The sequence below is a fragment of the Nuphar pumila genome, chromosome 4, assembly GCF_984573655.1.
Source record: "Nuphar pumila chromosome 4, dmNupPumi1.hap1.1, whole genome shotgun sequence".
NCBI classification, from domain to species: Eukaryota; Viridiplantae; Streptophyta; class Magnoliopsida; order Nymphaeales; family Nymphaeaceae; genus Nuphar; species Nuphar pumila.
In genome coordinates this window covers 109002046-109019666 of record NC_143252.1, presented here as the reverse complement: position 1 = coordinate 109019666, position 17621 = coordinate 109002046, and positions in this window count along the sequence as shown.

The window sequence follows — 17621 nt, the reverse complement described above, 5'->3', positions numbered from 1 at the left end:
TCTAGGAAGATTTTGCCCCTTGTTGTATGTCCGTGATTATCAAATCCATAAATGGTGATCGGATCCAGCGTGTATTCTTCTTCTTTTATACCCAGAGCCTTGATAGTCATTTTGGGGCAAATGTTGAGGCTACTGCCTCTATCTATAAGCACGTGGGGTACAGTCATTCCCCGGGTTTGCACCACAATGTATAGAGCATTATTATGAAATGTGTGAGGCTTGTGCAGATTCTCATCTGAGAAAGTTATGGGAGCATTGGTCATGGCCTGATTAACGATCTGGGCCATGTCTTCGAGAGTGATGCTTGGCTTAACCTTGATTTTTCGTAGTAAGTCATTCAGAACTTGTTGATGCTTAGGAGAGGCGCGTGCCAACTCAAGAATTGGGATGTTGGAGAGGGCAGTGATTGGTCTTTGCACTGTATCGATCTTTTCTTTTGATGCTTTCCCTTTTTCTGAAATGGGTTTGATAAAGCTTTTAAGGAACCATGGCATTCTTTTGGCTACCTCTGGCGATACCCCAGCAGGCTCTTTTGAGACTTTCAGTTTACTGAGAGCTGAAACGAGGTCCATCTTCTGAGAATTGGACTGAGCCTTACGCAATACTAATACCTGATGTTGTACATTGATATCGCTACTAGGACATGGTTGGATATGATCTTGAGGCTGGAAAGGATGGCCAGATATCATTGCGGTAGAATGCTGAAAGAAAGGCTAATTTAGTATTCCCATTTTCTCACCTTCGGCACCTTCTACCAACAAATTTTTGTCAATATAATCTTGTATGATGTTTTTGAGAACGAAATAATTCTCAATGTCATGTCCCACTGTTCGGTGAAACTTGCAGAATCTGTCCTTCATTTTACCCATAACCACTGGTGGATCAGCTACCCTTGGGAGCTTAATCATGTCATTGCCGAGCATATATTCTAGCACTGTTTTGAGAGACTGATCTAGAGGGGTAAACTTGCGATTATAACTCCAGCCTTCACACTTTGGCTTTTCTTGAGGTCTCGACCCTTGATCAAGGGTCTGATGTGGTTGTCTGTCATACTGAGGGATCAATTTGCTTTTTTAATCATTTTTATTGGGGTTTGACCCATAACTGTGATCTTTCACATTTCCTTTATTCTGATTTCTACTATTATTGGTAGAGTAAGTGAAGTGGGTTTTCTTCTTTGATTTCTGCTGACCGTTGTTCTTGGTGAACATGAAGCCTTCATAAGATCCATTTTCCATACTCAACTCAAGTCATTCGGCTCGTTCTGTCAGTTCTATGAAAGTCTTTGATGGAGAGGTGGAAATCAGTCCCCTTAGGGGTTGCAAGAAGTTGCTCAGGATCAAAGATAGTGCATGTCCCTTTGATATCGGGTCACGCATCTTGTTGCAAGCGGATATCTACCTATGAATAAAATCCCTGGCTTTCTCATTTTCTTTCTGCTTCAGACTGCAGAGGTGGCTGAGAGTCAGGAGGGCTTCGACATTGAATAAAAAATGCTCAATAAACAAATTGACCACTTTGTCAAACTCTTTCAGCTCTATAGTGTTAATGTGTTCTGAATACCATTTCGCTGCAATACCCTCCAAACTGCGGGGAAAACAAAGGAAAAGGGCTCGATTGTTCCTTTTGAACTTGAAACACTCTGCAAAGAAAAGGGCGAGGTGTGCCTTTGGGTCACCCGAATCATCAAACTTGATAAATTTCTTGGGGAGATTGTCGAGATCGTCATCCCCATCCAGTCCGTCATAAAAATCTTCACTTGTGAAGACCCTTTTGCCTTTGTCGCGGGCTTGCAGATCTTTAACCATCTTAACCACGTCTTTGAGTTGTGGCTGAGTAGGGTCATTGACAGATTGATTCCTGGATTTATAGGCCAACCCCTGCCCTTGAATCAATTTTCTAAATGTTTGATGAGCTTCATATTCTTTGTCAGTATCTCCCGCTGATTCTGCCTCATCAGAGGTTTCTTCATGACGACTCTGCTTTTTAGTGATCTTCACATTCTTTTTCACTATTCGACCTTTGACCCTTTTCTTATTGTGGGACTTTCCTGAGCTAGCTCATGTTTCCTCGGTTAATAACTTACTCAACATTCTCTGGAACAATGAATACATCTATGGGTCGATGTCATCATTAGCTTGCTGATTTCCATTTTCGGTGGATTGTGAAGAAGCTATTTCTTGTACTAAAGCTGATGGGGAACTGATAAGCTGAAGTGGCACGGTTTTCCTTCCGGACCTCGTCTGAACCATGTAAGGATGCAAGTGCTCTCTGCAGGGCAACTTTGAGGATTAGCTGCTGGAAATGGTTTTGAATAAGAAATATTTGTTGAATATTTGGTAGACAATTTGGAGGATGTCCCATTACTAGGGACTGAGTCATCGTTGGAGTCACGATAATTGCGTTGTTATTCTTTGCAAAATAAACAACTGGAAATATGCCTTGTTACCTAGGCGAGGTCATCAAACCAAGATAGGATGAAAATTAAAGGAATTTTATTGAAGGAAAAACATGATTTTATTAATAATACACTTGACAAAGGGGAGTGGGACAGACAATTTTCCACCACTCCTGATAATCAGACGATATTCAAGGACCAGGAAAAATAGTGAGAGTAACAAAAAAATCATAGTCGTGTCTGGCAGAATGGTATGCTCCGGACCACTGATCTGATGTGAGATCGAACTCTGGAAAGATCCCTGATAGTAGACAAATTTCTATGCGCTTCTGTCTCTGAGAGAACTGTCTCACACAGCGCTCTGGATGATAGTATGCGCAGAAGAAAGGGCCAAGTAGCCTGAACCGCTTGTTGTATGCATAAGTATATCTGGGAGGTGATTCTTGACGATCAAAGTAATCCCACACGACTTCTTCCTCCTGAAGGTTGTCGATCAAGAATCGATATCGTGCAACTGGAGGAAGCTTTGCACCATTGTATCTGAATGAACTAGCTCGGGCTGGCACATGCTGGAGGAACCAAGACTGCAGGGCATAGGTACATCCTTCGACTAGAATTGATTCTCCGAGTGTGAAACAAGTCAACCCTCGATATAGAAAAGTGAGTGTGGCCATGGCTATGGAGAGGTGGCTAGTCTATCGACTTCCCCACCTTCGCAAGAGCTGAACTATCCTGATATCCATGTAATTTCGTCCACCTGAAAAGAGAGTCAATCCCATAGTGCATAAGACCATCGCATGCTGGATTCTTTCTTGAGTTGTTCGAGATAAGGAACTGACTTCCATAAATGCCCCATACTGTCTGTAAATTTCGAGCAGATTCACATATTCATTTTTATTCTCCTCGATCAAGGGCCAAGACTTGTGTCCTATCATGCGGGCTAAAGCGTCTCGGGGATCCAGACCCTTAACATTGATCAAAAATTGCTTCTCCAATGGATTTCCAGGCTGACCAGCTGATTCTGGTAATCCCATAATCTCTGAGAATCCGTCCATCAACAAAGTCATTTCTCCCCATGGAAACCAGAAGGTACTAGTACTCGGGTTTCATCACTCTGCCAGTTCGTGGATCAAATTGTCGTTGATTGTTTGTTTTCCCACTGTGGATGTCAATTTCAATCTACAATCGCTCAAATGATCCATAAACATACGAGAAAAGTTCTTGAGTCATGAATAATACCACCGAGGAAGGAAGGATCCGGTGTTGAGGACTCAATGTTCAAGAAGACCTTGTCTCACCTCGTAGGAGATGTGACCCTCAGGAAAGACCGAATAGGGTTGATTGGATGCCATCAGACTGGAAAACAAGGAAAATTAGAATAAAACTTAGAAAAATATAAGGATTTTGAAAAAGATGCAGACAGGATAAAAATGAAGCAGGAAATTCGAGATCCAAAAGAACGAAAGGATGGAAAATCACCTGGAGTTTGGAGGAAAATAAAGGTGAATTTGAAAAATCATCCAGGGTTTGAATAAAACAGAAATTTTTAGACAGAGTATGGAAACAGATGGAGAAACTAGGGATTTTTTAAAATCGTCCAGTATTTTAGAGAACTTGTGGAAAAATGTAATAAAAAAAACTGACATTCAATCACATCTTGTACAAACAAGTATGCACATACAACATTCTCTAAAAGCTGACTCTAGATGCACAAGTTTTGAAATAGTTGTAGGACCTTAATCTTAACTCTAAGGTTCAAATCAACTGTGTCCAATCATGCTATGTCGATATACTTAGGCCGAGGCCCGATGTACGTGGCATAAAATCAATTTCTTCGATTCTAGGTTCAAGTTTTCCAACATCCTTGAGCATCTGCCGATATACGTTGGACTATGGCCCTTGGTACGTGGCAGGGGGCGTTAGCCCAAATAAGTGGCCCAGTTATGAGGCTTTGTCCCGAACTATGGTTCTGAAAGAAAGCCCAGCAACATGAAGACCGGGTAAAGATAGGCGGGGTGGTTTTTGAAAACATGAGCACATGCAAGCAAACAGAGGGCGCTAAGACCTAAAGAGATAGAGATTTTGAAATATTTGAAGAAGCAAATATTGTTTTGATACAATTCCTAGATTGAGGAGGGTTGTATTAGACCTAAGTCTATGTGAGCATGAAAATTTCCTCCTCAATATGGTCCTACCAAACCATGCTTAGTCTACATGTAATCCATGTCAGCTGGGTTCAAGTCTAGGCTCCTAGGTTCACATGATATCATGAAATAAAAGCTGACATTCCATGGGATACGATTTTGACAATTTAAACTAAGTCAAGCACACAATTGATCAGGCGAAGACAGGTCCCATCTCGATCGCCAAACCTGTTATCATCGCAAAATTTTACTTTTGCAAGTCAAACTGACCTTTGAAAAAGTTTTTTAAAATAACTCGCCTTTGTTTTAAAATGCGGGATAATTCTGAAGAATGGGACTCGCCTGTCGATACGAGGTTCAACCGTTCTTGGCACCTTTACCAAGGGTAATCGAACCAAGGATCAATTGTGTGCTTAGCTTTGATCAACTTGTCTAGATCATGTTCTATTTCCTAAATGCACAAAGAATCATGCATGTGCTATGAATTTTCTGAAAAATGCAGATTTGAAAACATGATGTTTGCTTCTGATATTTGAAATACTTGGAAAATTCTTAGAAAAGATGTCACTTGAAAAATAATGAATCATGATGAAAGAATATTTCTGAGGAAAATGAAAATCGATTTATGAAGAATCCAAGTGTTTTGTGAAAATCGATTTCTAAGGAACTTCAAATAACTTTAGAAAAACTTGATTTCTTTGAATTTGAACTTTGAAATTGAATATATAACTTGGAAAATCATGAGTATGAACTTGATAAATACTTGAAATACCATTTGAAAGCTCAGAGCTTTGAGAAAATCAATTTCTGAGAAAGACTTGAGAAATTTTGAGAAAATTGATTTCTTTGAATTGGAATTGGAATCTGCAAATGAATGAAATGAATGAATATGGATTTGAAAGATATTGTTTTGAAGAATTGAGAAAATTCTTTTGTATTTTTTAGAAATACAGTGCATTTTGAAGTTAGCCTAAGAGTGTAGGCTGAATGTAGCTAATACGAAGATCACAAATCTGGGTCTCATTCGTATTCTGACTATGGCCATAAATACGAATTCCATCAAGTTTGTCAACTCCCTAAGAGCTAGTGCACGTGCCATTCGTGTAGACTATGGTGAATTTATAAAATGTGCATGAATAATGCATTCATTAGATATTAAAATTTACAGAATCAAACTATATGCAATGCAAATCCTAATCTAAGCAGAAATTGAAATTCTTATTCCAAAGTTAATTATAATTTACATCACTAATTGAATTTAAATAACTGAAAATAAAGTCTTCAATATCCCTGCAAAACTAGCAAACTTGTTAGTGAAGATATGTTGGCTTTTCAAGATTTATCCTGTAATATCTTGAAATTACTGAATTTTGCTAGATATAGGCCATTTTCCATAATTCCCTGAGATAAACATGATAAAATATGAAATAAAATAAAATAAATAATAAAGATAAATAACTTTGAAAATCGAAATTTAAGAAAAAGAGACAAAAATACCCCTGAAAACAAGACAATGGCCTTGAAATTAGGGTTTGCAGAAAGATATTTTGTAAAATGCAAGTTTTGAAATTCAAATAAGGATAAATTAAACCAAATATGATATGACATGATTAAAAATGAGAAAACCAAAGTTTTTAATTTCGAAATTGAGGTCAAATGATCAAATTGCCCCTGATAGCAAGACTATGGCCTTGAAATCAGGGTTTTAAGAAAAGATTTTGGTAAAAACATTGGATTTAGGATTGAAATAAACATAAAATCGACCATGAAACATCCTAATATGATTCTAAACATAAACAAACCCTAAAAACATGAACTTATACACGAAAATCAAGAAATATCATGAAAATCATGATTTTAGCAGTGTTTCGGGATCCTACAAGTACCCTGTTTCATAATTTGATTGATTCAAGCACCAAACGATATCCAAAATTCATAAAAATCAGTTTGTGCAATCCTTGTAACCCTAGAATTGAATTGGAAACATAAAAATTCAATTTTGACGAAAAATTTAATTCAGAATTTGCATAAAATCATAAAATTTGTAATTTTTGCCCATGGATATGTACCTGTTTCAGTGTTAGACCCGAATCAGAAGTCAAAACACCATGAAAATTCTTGAAATTTTACAGAGGTAAAGTAGACATAAAAAAAAAGAATATCCCTTTTACAGATCGGAAAAGTCATCTTCGATGAGGGAGATACCTTTCCGGCAATCTGGACTTAAATATAACGAATCTAAAATTGATTAAAATAGGTACTTACGGTTGTAAATATAGAAATAAATATCATACCTTATCAAAAATTTCTAAACTTTTAGAAGTGAATAGTAGACAAAAAAATAATGAACTTCCCTTTTTATAGATCATGAATTGGATCTACGGTTTGAGATCTATGATCAGTACAAGTTGGATTAGGGTTTTTATAAATCATAACGAGTTTTAAAATATAGATCCGACTTTCTGACAGAGTAAAAATACCAAACAGAGTCAAAAAATTATGAAAATTTTACAGTAAATAGCCTACATCAACACTAAGCCGCTTCATTTTCCGGATCTCAAATCGGATATCGGATGAAATAAATAACACATCTGCAAGTTATGCTTAAATTTAAATAATGATTTTAATCAACAAAAATCCCGATTTTGACTTTATATTTTATTAGTAGGGTTCCCGAATCCAAAAATGCCTGATTTTTTTACAGTAGTTTACTGACATATCAGTGTATCACATATAAAAAAATCAGTAATTTCCAATGAGTATTTCAATATGAAATAACATATTTTCTACAGATCTGAAATTAAAATCTATAGAAATCTAAGAAACACCAATAAAACATGATTTATTTAATGAAAACAACAAAAAAATACCTAAACAGTAAAATGAATCCTATTTTGATGCTGTAATACATGAAATAAACAGTAATGTGCTAAAAAATAAAAATAAAATAGGGAATCCATGGCTGGAATTGCTTTTACCCTTGAAATCATGAATTTAATCCATTTAATTGGATAAATCTCATGTTTTCTTGGTTAAGAATATAAAAAACAATGCAATAAACGATTCTAATGGATTAGAATCATGAAAAACAGCATAGAATAGGGTTAGATCATCTTCTTGAATTGAATTTGAGGTTCTTGAGGTTGAATCCATGAAAGGGGAGGCACCAATGGTGAAGTTTATATTAAAACATTAAATAAAACATAAAAATTAAAAAAAAAAACTATACCTTGAAGTTGCAGCAATGGAGGAAAAAGCTGGAAGAAGAGCGAGACTCCAAGACACTCAAGAGGAGAGAGATAGGGAGGTCGACCCCCCTATGGGCCTTTTATAAAAAAAATTAGGTTAAAATCATGACTTTTAAAAAAATTGAACTCTAAAGGGGGGGGGGGGGATTTTTTTTAATTAAGTTTGACCCTTTGACTTTCCTAATTAGGCTCCTAACTAACCTAAGACTCCTAATTAACCCCAAAAAGGTCCAAATGTGGTGCCACCTAGTGTGGGCCCACTTTGGTTTTTAAAGCTTTAATTAAAACTTTTAAAAACAATAGTTTAAAAACCAAAGTTAAAATGGATTTTCAAAATAGATTTTGACTCTTCTAAACCTCTAAACTAACTAAGACACTGACTAACCCTAGTCTAACCCTGACTTTATCAAATGTGGCACCATCCAGAGTCGGCCCCATTTGAATTTTCAAAAACGATTTTAAAACTTGAAATTGAGAGGTTTTTCAAAAGATATTCAAAAGTAAACTTGAAATTAAAAGTTTTGAAATGACACAGAGTTCCAACTGGGTCAAACCTACTCTAGATATGGCGCCAACTGAGTGGGCCCCACATCAGAGTTTTGAAAATTTGAAATAAATACTGAAAATGGCTTTAAAAAGGGGTTAAAATCAATAATTGAAATTCAAAGTTTTTGAAAATAGAGTTTTAATCGAACTGGAACTCCGGGCTAGAGTCCTGAAATTTTAGGACTCTGAGATTTTAGATTTTAAAAGCCAATTGAAGGAGTTTATGAAAGATTTTATCAAAACTGGTAAAAAAAATAAGTCAAAAAACACAGTCAGGGTTAGAGTCCTAACTCAACCGAAACTCTGAAATAGAGTCCTGAATTAACTGGATTCTGCAAGATGACCTAATTTTTGAAAAAAAATGAAAAGGAATGAAAATTGAAGTAAAAGCAAACTTTAGAACAGACTCCTGACAGGATTAGGACTCTAAAACAGAGTCCTGATTAGACTAAAACTCTAGATTTTTTTTGGTATTTTCTAAAAAACAGACGAAAGAACTTGTAAAAACAGTGAAAATAATGACAAGTATTGAAATAAAAACAGAGTTCTAATCCAACTGTGACTCTTAGGACAGAGTCCTAATTGAACTAGAACTCTCAAATTTTTGGATTTTCTGAGAAAACAAATGAGAGAATTTTGAAAAATAGTCAAAAATAGGATAAAATTGAAGTTTTTGGTTCTCAGTCCTGATCTGATTAGGACTCTGAGAAAGAGTCCTAATTTGACTGGGACTCTGAAATTTTTTTGTTTTCTAGAAAGTAAATGATGAGATTTAAACAAAGCTTTTCAAAACCAGTGAAAATGAAGTGAGAAAACGAACTCAGGATAGAGTCCTAATTCGATCAGGACTCTAGGGTGTAAAATCCCTGAATTTTGAAACTTAGTGGTAAAAGTGTAACAATTTTAAAATTTGGAAAGATAAATGAAGAGATTTTGGAAAGATTCTTGCAAAATTGAAATCAGGGTCAGAGTCCTGATCAAACTGGGATTCTCTGAATAGAGTCCTGGTTTAACTAAAACTCTGAGTTTTTGACATGTTTTTGAAAGATTTTGAAAGATTTTGTTAAAACAAGGTAAAAATAACAATGAAAGATAGAGTCCTGATCCGACTGCAACTCTGAGGAAGAGTCCTAATCTGACTCAAACTCTAAAGTTTTGGCTAAAATGAAAGATTTTGAAAATCAGATGAAAAAGTTTTTAAAACAAGTGAGAATCAGAAATAACGGATGAAATCGAGATAGAGTCCTGATTCAATTAGGACTCTGAGAAAGAATCCTAATTCGACTGAGACTTGAGGATTTTGGCCAAAAATAAAGGATTTTGATCAATTTTCTCAAAAACAGGTAAAAAGGGTAGTAAAAATAGAGTTCTGATCCGACTAGGACTCTGGAAAAAGAGTCCTGATCCAACTAGGATTCTAGAAAAAGAGTCCTGATTAGACTGGGATTCTGAAATTTTGGACAAAAATGATGAGAATGAGCAAGGATATGACCACAACTGGTTTAAAATCAGAATAAAGTTTTAAAAAGATTCAAAAAGATGAAAATATAGAGTCCTGATCCAACTAGGACTCTAAAATTTTTGAGATTTTTGATAAATAAAGGAATCCAGAAGTGACACCACCTAAATGGGCCTCATCTGAGAATTGAAATCAATTGAAATTGAGTTTAAAATGAATCCAGATTATTTTTTTAGGAAAATATTTCGAAATATAAGATCCTGGGGTTTGGCAAATGGTAGAATGTCAATTAACACCCAGGTTTTGAAATTGACTTTGAAAGAAAAGTTTTAAAAGCTTGAATCTGGATTTATTATTTTGAAAATAAGAGTTTTGGATCTCGATAATGAGATGCAATGCTATGCAATGCAATGAAATGGTATGCCGAATGCATGCAATGATATGCAATGACACATGAAATATATAAACACTGGATGAGGGTGAAAATTTTGGGTATTTACAGACCATCGCCCAATGCAACTCATGTGGAGTTCAATAATATCAACTGAAAAATGTGCCAATACGTTAACATGGTGTTCAATCTCAAACCTTTGTCGGGACACATCAAGTGCGTAGTGCGCGGCATGCTTCAGTAAGGTGCCAAGAGGTGAAATCAAATAATGAACATACCTAACACGCATGAGCTAAGTACAACACTTGATGATATGCTTCGATAAGCAAATTATGCCAAGTAACATGATGTGCCAAGGTGAGTGAAATTCTAACTCGACTACATGTGTCTTGACCACTTTTGTACTCATGCTAAGAGGTAAATTATAATATTTACAAGTGTCATATATATTCCATAGCACATTCGTGTCAATATGTGCAAGTGTGAAGTGTAAGTGGGCAACAACAATCGATATGTAAGCCAGCTACTCATTTTCACATATTATTTTGCAATTTTGACAAAATATGTATTTGCAATTGTGTGTTACATCACATGTCTTTTTGCATCATATTTGACATCATTAAGTGCAAAGGCGATTCACATAATCGCAACACACTCTTTTCACTTCGCCATCACTCTTACGCGATTTAACGAAAGGTTATCATACACGTGTCATGATGTGCAAGTGGGGTGCAATATCTTACGAAACATACTTGCAAGAACTACATTGGCATGTTTCTCTTTGCAAAATTTGAACAAGGGCGCTTGCGCTTCAACATACATATGCTAAGATTCGATGCAAGAGACCACATATCGCAGTCACGGTGGCTGGAAAATAACACAGCCTCGACACGGTCAATTGCAGCCTATGAGGTCGTTGCAAGCATGTCGCACCATCCACGACCACGGCCAAGCGGGAGTTGTGATCCTGCTGTGGATGGGACGACCTAGGTGAGCAGCAAGCTATAGCTTGTTGATCACCTCCATGCTGCCATGACGCAATAGCAGGGTGTGCCATAAACGCCCAAGAGAAGGCCAGCACACTGCACCCTTTTGGGGCCAGCGAGCGGCAGCCACGACCTAACCCAAGCGGGTGCACGTCGCAGCCAAGGCGAACAACCAAGGTCTGGACGGTCTAGTCCAGACCTGTGTTGGGGTGTGCAGACCGTACACAAGGTCTGCACAGGGTTGGCCAGACCCGGTGTGGCACTGCCACACGCGGCAGCCACAACCTAACCCAAACCGGGTTCAAGTTGCGGATGATAAAGCAGCCTGGTCTGAACCAACCGGTCCAAACCTATGCTGGAATGCTCAGTACTTGAGCAGGGGTATGGATCAAGGTGTCCAGATCCGGTGTGGCGCTGCCACACCAGAAAACTGTGCAGGCCTGTGGCCTACGCTGGGAGGCCTACGGCCAGCAACCAGCTACCCGGGTGCAGCCTGGACCTGGTTGCCAGCCCCTGCATGGCTGCACAGCAGGAAGCCCCTGCTCGAACCAGGGAGCTCCTAGCAGGTCTGAACCGGGAAGGTTTAGACCAGCCAGACCGAAGACAGAGGGGCTGCAATAGGCCTCGGACTAGGGGTGTTGCTGCAGCTCGACTGCGGACAAGGAAAAGGGAAGGGTGGCCCGAGCTGACCATCACTCGGTCAACATGGGTCACGGCTGGAGCGCAGGCAGCCATCACAAATAGAGCTATGGCAGCCTGAAATGGAGAAAAGAGGATAGTGACTGGGCTGGGCTGTGAGTGAGCCCAGTCTGGTCATGCATTCATCCAACTGAACCCCTTCAAAAGAGAGACAAAGAAAATATAAGAAAGAAAAAGAAACGCAAGGACATACATGCTTGCAAAAATGAAATAAGAAAACATACTTTCACTATGCACAAGAACAAAAATGACATTCTTTCATAGATTTACCTAGAACCCCTTACATTTGACGGAATGAAAGAAGGGAATCTGGGTTCTAAGCATTTCAAAAATCAAATGAACTTATTTCAACAAGAAACGAGAAATCGTGGATGAGAAATGCATTTACACAAACAAATGAGTGTGTGGGTGCTCAAAAACGTGAAGAAACAACTATTCTAATACATGCACACTCTAATCCGCCGAAAACCCTTGCATGCACCGGATGCAAAGAAGGTTTTGGCTTCATGCTCAAACTGAATATGCATTCAACATTTCATCTAACTCAAAAACAGAAAAAAGAATGGAACATCTCACCTTGCTTTCGAATGGAGGAGGACAAGATGATATTCTTCTCTTAGCTTGAATATGAAACCCAACAAAGGTCACACACACACACACAAATTCGAAAGTTCGGTGGAAGAGGAGAGGAGAGAAAGAGAAAGAGGGAGAGCTCAAGAAAAAAAATGCCACTTTTTTGGGGGGCTCTCTCTTTCTAAAAAGGTTTTATACCTTGCATGGTTAGATGGATGGCTAGGATTGCCTTGGAGGATCCGACGGTCATGGTGTGTTTCACACCCATCAAGGCAATGGCAAGAGTGAAAGACTCTTGCATGGCCGCCCAAGAGCTCTGTTAGCCTTCTTCTTTTCAAATTAAGTTTTAAAACTTTCAAAAGTGTCATGGGGCGGGGGCTGCTGCCCCATGCACCCAATAGGAGCACACCTCCTTAATCATTACTCCCCTCCTTTTTACAAGGATGCCATGGGGTTGCCACCCACATGGCCAATCGGATGGATTTCTTATTAAAAGCCTACCTTTACTTACCACCATGCCATAGCCTAGCTTGGTCAAACGTGACCAGCTAGGCGCCCTCACATGGGTGATGCCCAGTGAGGTCGAGCCAAGGCTGGGTTTGATCTCCCAGTCGAGCCCAAGCTCACCTTCGAAGATAATAAAATAAATTATATATATATATATATATTCTTTTTTTTAATTACTCATTTTCCATTTCGGTAAAACCCATAATTCTCTTAGAAATACATTCATTTCTAAATTACGTACAATGAAAGGGTTTTAAATCATTTAAACTTTTTGATTTGCCATTCGATTAATTTTATGAGATTTGAATGAAATTTAGGGTTTCGATAAAAAAAATGCATCATGATATGCATATATATACATATTCGTATCAATAGGTATAGGTATATATATATATATATATATATATATATATATATATATATATATTAGGGTTTCACATCTATGTATATATGTGTGTGTGTGTGTGTGTGTGTGTGTGCCATGATTCACGTGGGTTTACAAAGATTTTTCTAAAAATTCTCATGATGTATTGAATTTTCTCAGAAAATTCGTGGGCCTTACATCCTACCCGCCTTAAAAAGGATTTCCTTCGCAAAATCAGAAACATCAATCGACAAAGAGATCAGGGTATTTCTCCCTCATGCTCGCTTCAGGCTCCCATGTGCATTATTTGATGTCATGGTGTTGTCAATGCACTTTAACCAATGGAATGGTCTTGGTAAGCAAAACTTGATCTCGACGATCAATGATCTTGATAGGCTTCTCAGCTATCGTCAAATCTTCCTGAACTTCCACATCTTCATATTGGATGATGTGTGATGGATCAAGAATATACTTCCTTAACATCGATACATAAAATATGTTATGAATTTGGGCGTATTGCTGATGTAGCTTCACCCGATAAGTTGCTTCTCTCAAGAATCTTGAATGGTCTGACGTATCTGGGACTCAATTTTTCCTTCTTTCTGAAACAAAAGACACTTTTCGTTGGTGATACCTTCACAAAAACCATGTTGCTAACATCAAAATGAAGCTCTTGCCATCTCTTATTGGCGTAACTCTCCTGTCTATCTTGCGCTGCCTTCAAACGCTCTTGAATTTTTTGCACTTGTTGAGTGTAGTGCTGAAGAGCAATCGGCAATTCGCTGAATCTATCACTGCTATCATCTCAATATGATAGTGATCGGCAAAGTCTTCCGTACAATGCTTTGTACGAAGTCATCCCGATACTAGCGTGATAGCTATTATTGTAGGCAAATTCGACTAAACACAAGTGTGAATCGCACTCGCCTTGACAATCGAGCATACAAGCTTGTAACATATCTTCTAACGTCTAGATTGTCGTTTCTGACTAACCATCAGTCTGAGGGTGAAAGGCAGTACTAAACTTCAACCTTGTTCCCAAAGCTGACTGCAATTATTCTCATAATCGCGACGTGAATCTAGGATCACGGTCTGAAATAATCGACATTGGTACGCCGTGTAACCTTACGATCTCTCGGATATATAAGTCGGCTAAACTCTTAAGTGATTGACTGGTCCAAATAGGTAAGAAATGAGTATACTTGGTGAGTTTATCCACAATTACCCAAATTGCATCGTGCTTTCGTCTGGTTTGTGGTAACCCTACCACGAAATCTATAGTAACATCCTCCCATTTCCATTGAGGGATCTCAATCCTCTGCATGGAACCTCCAAGACGTTGGTGCTCAATCTTGATTTGCTGATAAGTCAAGCACCTCGAGATGTACGTTGCTACTTCTCGCTTCATTATGTTCCACCAATACTTTTGTTATAGATCCTTGAACATCTTCGTACCACCAGGATGAACGATGTACTTCGACATATGAGCTTTATCAAGAATATCCTTCTTCAACTCAGGGTTATCTGGCACCCAAAGTCGATCCTTCATATGAATGCTACAATCATCCGCAATTCGAAAAGATGTACCTTCCTGCTTCGTTCAAGCTAAAAGCTTCACATACTACGCATCAAGCTTCTGTGCCTCGACAATCCTAGGCAAAATCTTTGATCGGATGGTTAAACCCTACAATCTGATTATTCTGCCTCCAAGCAAAAATGACCTCCAAGCCACGAAATACTCGATCAACTTCTGGCTCCACATAAGGCTAGCTAGAATACTGCTCGATTTGCCACTAAGTGCATCCGCCATGACGTTCCCCTTACCAAGGTGGTAAGACAATGTGAACTTGTAATCCTTGATAAACTCGAATCATCAAAGTTGTCTCATATTTAATTCCTTTTGAGAAAATAAATACTTGAGACACTTGTGGTCAGAAAAGACCACGAACATATCTCCATACAAATAATGTCGCCAAGACTTCAAGGCGAATACTACAGCTACTAACTCCAGGTCATGAGTTGGATAGTTTCACTCATGAACTTTCAACTCCCTCGATGTGTATGCAATAACTCTGTCGTGCTGCATTAGCACATATCCCAAACTTGTTCCTGAGGCGTCTGTGTACACCACAAAACTACCTCTACCATAAGGTAAAGCTAACACTGGAGAGGTTGTCAGTTTAGTCTTTAGGATCTGAAAGCTCTCTTTGCATGAGTTAGTTCACTCAAACTTGACTCATTTACACAAAAGCTTCATCAACGGTAGTGTAATTCTAGAAAAATCCTAGATGAATCGTCAGTAGTATCCTACTAATCCAAGGAAACTACGAACATCGAAGACGTTCTGAGGTTGATTCTAGCCTAACATGGCTTCAACCTTCGCTGGATCAATTGACACTCCATCACTGGATATCACGTGACCCAAAAATATGACTCGCCTGAGCCAAAACTCACATTTGAAAAACTTGGAGAACAATCTTTGATGCCGAAGTACTCCCAAGATGATACACAAATGCTCTTGATGTTGCTCAAGACTCTCTGAGTAGATCAAGATATCATTGATAAACACGATCACAAAGGTGTCCACAAATAAATGAAAGATCTGATTCATCAAATCCATGAACGTGGTTGGTGCGTTAGTGAGCCCGAAAGGCATCGCTACGAACTCGTATAACCCGTATCTCATTCAAAAAATTGTCTTCGCGACATCTTCCTCCCTGATTCGAAGTTGATGATAGTCTGATCTGAGGTCAATCTTCAAAAATATCTTCGCTCTCTGCCACTGATCGAAGAAATCTTCAATTCTCGGTAGCGGATATTTGTTCTTGATCGTCGCTTGGTTGAGCATTCTATAGTCAATGCACAACCTCATAGATTCGTCTTTCTTTTTCACGAATATCACAGGTGCACCCCATGGAGATGCATTGGGTCTGATGAAACCTTGCTCTATCAACTCTTTCAACTGTTGCTTCATTTCTTCAAATTCTACTGGAGCCATACGGTATAGTGCCTTAGAAATCAGAATCGTTTCAGGCAATAACTCGATGCAAAATTTTGATCTCGCACTTTAGAGGTAATTTGAGCAATTCCTTCAGAAACACATCTGAAAACTCCCAAACTACATCTAAGTTCTCGATAAGGACTATCTTTGGTTCGACTGGGGCGATACTGACCAAGAACGCAATACCCCCATTACGCAAATGCTTTTGAGCCTTAAAAGATAAAATCAAATGACTGTCTCGAATAGGTCGAGAGAGACAGATTTCCAAAACTGGATGATCAGGCTGATATAAAACCACATTGCCTTCTCTACACAGAACTTGAGCGTGATACTCGAATAACCAATCCATGCCTAGAATGACATCAAACTCAGTCATGTTTAACAAGATTACGTCAGCTGGTGAATTTTGACATGCCACTGACACCTCAATGCTTGGAATAGTCAACACAAAAGGACTAATCACCAGTTGAAGTACGAACCTCCAACGGGTAATTCAAAGGTTCAACAGACATAGGCAAGGTTCTAGCAAATCTAACAAAAATAAATGAATGGAAAGCACCACAATAAAATAGAGTAAAAGTCGCTTATCCAACGACTGAGATAGTACCTTGGACCAACTCTCCCTTGGTCACTTGCTCTACAGTCGCGACATAGGCTAGTCCTGACACTGTCTTCTGACCACTCGCCCTCTGTTGATGAGATTGTTGTTGCTAAGGCAATCGCTGATATGATGGTTGTGATGTTTCAGAAGCATTCCTCTTCAAATCATCTGGTTGCTTCTTTCAACAGTCATTGATATAATGGCTCATCTTGCCACAATACAGACATCCTCTAATGTCGCGAGGACACGGTCGACCAAGATTATTAATGAGACATTTTGGGCAACCTGGTGTTGCCGCTAACTGCTTCTACTGATGATGATGATATTGGTGCTGACGGTTCTGATGACGATTATTGTTGCCTTGTGGTCGATTTTTCTTCGCTGGTGGAGTAAACTTCCTTCCACCAGGGTTCTTCTGAAATTGTCTCTTCTTAGGCCAACTCTTTTGGCCTGACTGTTGGTTTCCTCTGAACTGTTCCGCCTTCTGGGATTTGGATCAATCCTGCTCCAGAAGAGTGGACGTCTCTAAAGCCTCATCTAGTGTCGTAGGGGCATGAGTGTAAACTTTCATGCGAAGGGCAGGCTTCAAATCGTGAGCAAACTTTATTGTTCGATCCTTCTCGGTAACATAAACGTTAGGTCAGTAGCGTTCCAGACTTCTGAACTTCGTAACGTACTCAGCTAGTGTAGAGCTCCCTTGCTGA